Here is a 6,649-nt window from a genome sequence, read left to right as displayed (position 1 = left end):
TATAGTTGCACAGAAATGTATGGAATGATGACCCTTCATCATTTTATATATTTCCAACTAAATTCACATTCACTTTACGAGTATTAGCCAATGATTTTGCTTATTTATTTTTATATTTGTACTCGATTATCCAACATCATTTTATATATATATATATATATATATATATTTATTTTTAGCATCTTATGACGTCCCCCCATGTTAAACCGTAGTCTCTCGTGGCTTCCAGGTCTTCGTGAACTCCGATATACGGTTGCCACGAGGACTTTCCCTAAAATGTATCGCAAATGAAAGGTACCACTTCCTACAATGCTTACACAAAATATTGGCCGGACGTCCTCAGTCACGTTATCTGTATAATAATATACACATTACTTGGAGCAATTGCCGTCAGGCGCGCCATGTTCGCTTGCTGTATATCTAAAATCACTTTAACGGTTTTGATGGCATCCAAATATATATTTATTCAGTTTGCGGTTGTACTGATCTCCGTATATTTGAGTTTATGTCCTCATGGCTTCCACTGCGCTGTTGTCACCTCAAATGTTGGAATTTAGACTTCGGATATTTTTATAATTGATTATTGTAGTATGTTGAAAAAAATATTGTTGTGATATATTAATGATATTTTTTTTGTATAATTAACAATGTATTTTTTTTCACTGCAAAAATAAAAAATTAAAAAGTATGTTCATTAAAATTGATGAATTTATCATAACCAGTTGCCGAATCTGCTGGTCTAATTGCTCAATTGTAACATATTATAGAAGTGTTAAAATTGAATTCTTAATTTTTTATTACAAAACTTTTACCTCGACAGCGTAGGGTACAAGAGGACGGCTTAAGTAAAGTAAGTACAAAATTTTTAATAATATAATTTGTTCAACTAATAGGTGCAAAGGTGTCTGGAAAATAATAAAAATGTTTAAAACATTGCTTACTTATTTCATACACTCAATGTATTTTTTTATGTAAGGATATAGAAAATAATATTTTGAAAAATATTTAAAATATAGTAGTAAGTCTTAAATTTCACATTACATAAAGTAGTTAAGTCTGCTAGTCTACAAAATTAAAAACAAATAGAATACATACTTAAAAAAAATTAAAGCACTCATGCCATACCAAACGAACTACATTCTTACATATTTTAAAAAGAAAAATCTTTAATTTTGCCCAACCCGACTAAACTATCGGCAGGTAAAAAGTCTGCAGTATGCGGGGGCCCTACTGTTGAAATAGATTAGAAAATTAAAATAAACTTATCTACCATTATGAAATTCTAATTTGACACAAAAAACTGTATCCTGGATTAAGAACAAGTGTGTAGAATACTCTCGTGAATTAAGAAGCGTTTCTACTGTAGGGTGACCATATCATAAATTTGAAAAAACGGGACACATCCAAGCAGTAGTAGCGCACCTATAATTTTTCTCTGGGGGGAAGGGGGTTGGCTTGGGCGTCGAAATTTTTTTCTATATTTTGTGAAAGACAAGTTACATTTTCCTGCTATTATTTATATATTTTTCATATGCCCTGGGGGAAAGGGGGTTTAACTCCCAAACCCCCCCCCCCCTGGGTGCGCTACTGCCAAGAAGGGTTTGGAGCGATAATACACAAACAGGGATTGAAACACCGTCTTTTAGCTAATTTGGAACCTATAAATCCTTTTCAATTTTAAATGTGTAATTTAAACTAAACACTACGCTAGAATGACGTGGATAAACAACCAATCCGTCAAAACACAACAGGGAAGAATAAAAAATAGCGAGAAACACAGCAAACTAACAAATAAAAAGAAGAAAAATGACGGGTTTCGCTGGAGGACATTAAAAAAGACAGAAAACCATCAAATATAACAATTTTACAAAAAAGTCAGATAAAAAATACGTCCAGCATTAAAACAAGAGTACTAAAAAACAAAAAAAAAAAGAGAAACCCTGTTTGAAGACAAACAGATCAGCAGAATATGAGAAGAATATTACGAAAAAATGCTATTCGGTATGAAGGAAACAGATGAAGAAGAACAAGATAACAACGAAGTAGAAATTTTCACAGAAGAAAACGTACAAAAACAAATATTAAAAACGTAGGAAACGGAAAAGCAGCAGAAGAAAATGAAATAACAGTGGAAAAAATACAGAGGAAGAGAATTACATAAGGAAATAAACCAGCTAATACAACAAAAAATATGAACAAAACAGACTACCAGCCGATTGGAACGCAGATATTATAGTAGGTACCTATATACAGTAAAACCCCGCAAATCCTAACTAATTGGGGGGACAGCCTGTTCGGATTCCGAAAAGGTCGGATTATCCGAAAGTTAGCCTAACTAATAATTGAAAGTTTACTTTGTCGTTGATTTTGAGTCGCTATGCCTGTCTCTCTCCCCCTTCCACCCATCTCAGATTGATGTCACTGATGCAGAGCCAGTGTCATCATTTGTGCTTAGTCGTTAAGTCCATGGCTTGATTTCTAAATTGAATAAGCTCCATTTTCCCCCGTTCCCCTATACAAGGTGGATCAGAAAACTAAGAAGAAAGTGTAATTACAGAATGGATTGAAGCTGACGACAAAGGGAGCGAAGAATTTACGAATGAATACATTGTAGACTTGGTTCAACCTCAAGGCAACCCTAATGACTAATGAAGATGAAGAAAGCGAGGAAGAAGTTTCCCTGTCATATTGAGTGTCACACGCAGATGCCACTAAAGCTCTGGGTGTGGCTCTACGTTACGTGGAGCATAACTCTGCTGCATTACCAGTAGATGTAATGTTTATGTGTAAATAGAATTAGAATTAAACAATGGTTTCGAATTCACCTGTATAAGTTGCAAGTTGGGAGGGTCAGGTAGTAAAAAAGTTACGAATTGGCCGGTGTACATTTTGATTTGAAAAAGTTTGTCATTAAGAGTTACGAGTTGGCGCGTGTCCATTGGAAGAAGGAGAATGTCACGGTTAAAGAATTTAAGGGACTGGTTTAGATGCAGTTCTATAGAACTCTTTAGAGCAGAGGTGGATAGATTAAAGATAGTGATGATGATATCCAACCTCCGATTAGGAGACGGCACTTGAAGAAGAAGAAGATATTAGATTTTACTGATTATGCCGCCCCCTTGTGATGCCGCCTGATGCGGCTGCCTCACCGCATCATAGAACGGCACGGCCCTGAAAATTACAGTCTTTTCGTTAAAGTCGCTACAGGTAAAAATAAGTAATTAAATTACTTATATCAGATAGAGTATTCATTTTTAGTAGATGAACAAAGGTTTAAAATGGCAGTTTTTGAATTTTGGTACGATTATTTGTTGCTTCGGAAGTTGCAAAAATAAACTTTTGCAAAAATAAACTTAAGACTGATATTACATGAAAAATTGGGTCAAACAGTCCATGTTCAGTCCAGATATAACAAAAAATTTCAAGGTGATTCGTCAATTAGTTTACATTTTATTCAATTTGTTTAATAAAAAATCCTTTTCTTTGCAATGATAAAGCATGCTTTTCTTCATAAAATAATAATGATACAGCAATTTTGTGGAAACTACATGAAAGAAGAATATTTATGTTTTCAAAGTTTTTAAAAAAATAATAAAAACTCATTTTTATCATTCCGAAAATATTTTAGTAAAGTAGAGTCATTTTTGGCTTATAAACAATTTGAATAACTTTGTTAGTATTGACTGCAAACTAAATTAATCGATTAAGGGATGGAAAAAACCTACCGGTTATAACCTAAACCCAGTTTTTTTTAATTCGAAACAACCGGTTTTACCGGTTGTTTTTTTGTCCCGGTTATAACTGGTTTTTTTCTTTTTAAGGTAATAACCATTGAAAAACCGAATAAGTTGCCTGTGGAAAAAAATTAATTTAGAGAAAAATGAAGAAATTTCTATATATTTTCGATCTTAATCATATAATATTATAAATAATAAATGCGAAGTAATTAACCCAAACAACCATAATTCAACTTTTATTTACTAATAGAGAACTGGACGAAAGTGTCACATCAGCTTTTATGAAACAATTTTGAGAATAGTCATTTAGATTAATAAATGTTTCTGGTGAAATGGTGCATGTGATGATAATATTTACATAAAAGTATGTGATCTGCTTGAAATCGATATTCCAACCATCATCAGCTAAAAAATTGTTTATACTTGAGTACTTGAGACTTGAGACTCTTGTAGGTATAATGTGAATACCGAAATACGATTAGAAATCTCCATTATGTAATTTTTAAACAATAAATAATTCTTACGAAATAAATGGTAGGTATTATACAAACGTATTAAAAAATATTACCTACTGAAATTTTTTGATGGCAATAGAGAAGTAAATACTGAATTGGTTTATCGAATTTATTTTGTAAAATACCTATAAGTCATTTGGACATTTTTTAAAATTTGATAGATCCAAGGGACATTTTGATAGATCGATAGGATCATCACTTTTGGGAATATCCCAATTATTGACAACGCAATATACGCCGACGCCGTCTACAACGAGCGACGAATCAGAGATTGGGGTACTCTGGCCCATTTTTAGGGTAACTTGAAAGCGCCTGGGAAAATTTTTATAGGTTGAATTGGTTGGGGAATTTTTCGGGAGGAAAATTGAGCAAACTAAAGTGCAATATAAATGTAACATTATAACTTATTGAGTATTTGCTTTTGATTAAAAAAAACCGAAAACCTGTTTTTGGAACAACCGATTTTTTGACCGGTTATAACCGCTAGGTTAAACCGTAAGTTAAAAAAACCGGTATAACCAAAAACCGGTATTTTGTTCAACAAGCGCCATCCCTAGACTTTAGGATTTAAAAAGCTGGTACTTTTACATTATTATTATATTATCGGTTTATAACGTTCTTCGTCTTCCGATACCCGTTCGCCATTCCTCTCTGTCCGTACATTTATCTACTTGCAGACCTCTTTCATCCATGGCTTTGTTTATTCCTGTCTGCCAACTTTTCCTCGGTCTACCTCATCTTCTTCTATCTTGCAGTTTCCATTTTTGCCCTTGTTTTGGGATTCTGTCTTCATGCATTCTTTATACGTGACCAAACCATCGTAGTTGTATTTCGTTGGTTTCGTCATTTATTGTATGTGTGACCTTCATTATTTCTCGTATCCGTTCATTGGTGACATGTTCTCTTCTTGATCTTCCTGCAGCCCTTCTCCAGAAATCCATTTCGGTGACCTCTAACATTCGTTTTGATTTTTCCTTCATATGCCATACTTCGCAGCTGTATGTTATAATGCTTTTCACTACGGCGTTATAGATCTTTTTCTTGTTTTGGTTGTTTACCTGCTTGTCCCAGAGTACTGAGTTTAGGAGCCTAATTGCTTTCCTGCCCTGAGTGTTTCGTTCTTTAACGGCTCCGTCTAGTGTTCCATCATTCGTGATTTTCATATTCATACCCAGGTATTTATATTGGTTACATTTACTGATTGTTTCTCCTCCTTCTATAGTCGAGGAAATGAAGCATTTTGACTCGCAATTTTTTCGTCCAGCATGGATTTACTTGAAATTTTCACAGAAGGTAGGGCGTAGGGAATAGGCCAAGGATCATTTTCTATATCATGCCGCTGTACGCTAAAAGCTTGGGGTGGTTGCCACCCCATCTCGGGGACGGGAAATTTTTATTGCATTTTAACCATGTAAATCGATGTAAAAAGTAATTCTAAGAAAGAAATGTTTTTTACATTTTCTTCGTAAAACTAATATTTTTCGAGTTATTCGCGCTTGAAAGTAACAGTTTTTCGACGAAAAAATCGACTTTTTTAGAGGGTTTTTTGAGAATACCTCGAAAAATATGCATTTTATCAAAAAATACTGTAGATATGAAAAATTTATCTTTTAGTAACACAAATTAACCCTGTAGTTATCACATTGTTTTCGATGTGTACTTTTACATAAATGTTAAAAAAAACTTTTACCTTGATTAATTACGGTCAAAGTTAGGCACTTTTTTTTATTTAATTCACAGCTAGTTTCTTTATAACAATTAAGAAACCTAACTAGCGCTATTTTAAAGTTCAAGGTATGTATATAGTTTATGTGTAAAAGTTTGAGTAAACTTGAACAGAGTTGTTAATATACCTTTAAAAATGACGTCCTAACGAAATCGACTCGTGGTCTGTGGAGCGGAATTATTAAAATCCGTGCACTCAAAAAATGAAATTAACTTTTCAAAGATATGTTGCGCTTAATATCTCCGGAGTTTGTTGATGGACTTTGATCATTATTTTTTTTAATTTATATATACCTGTAGTTTTGTAGAGTATGTTATGTACACATATACCCACCTAACAATACAAAATGTTATGTATACATATACAAGTATATGTATACATATATAATTTCATAAAAATCGTTCAAGCGGTATCGGAGGATTATGGCAACTAACATTACGACAGGAGAATTTTATAGATGTAAATAAATAGATAACTATTAAAAAATAGGGGTTGGTGGTAGAAAGGTGAAAATTAAGGGTTGTATATATTTTTAATGGTACATAATATAAAATGAAGGTAGACAATTTTCTCCAAAACAATAAAAAAGTGGCAGGGGGCAACCCCCCTTATAACGTATGGGTGTAAATAATAGATTACCACCTATTTTCAGTCCTACAGAATATACCTAC

Source organism: Diabrotica virgifera, chromosome 9 (genome assembly GCF_917563875.1).
Source record: "Diabrotica virgifera virgifera chromosome 9, PGI_DIABVI_V3a".
NCBI lineage: Eukaryota > Metazoa > Arthropoda > Insecta > Coleoptera > Chrysomelidae > Diabrotica > Diabrotica virgifera.
The sequence above is the reverse complement of the archived record's forward strand: the minus strand, read 5'-3'. Positions refer to the sequence as shown.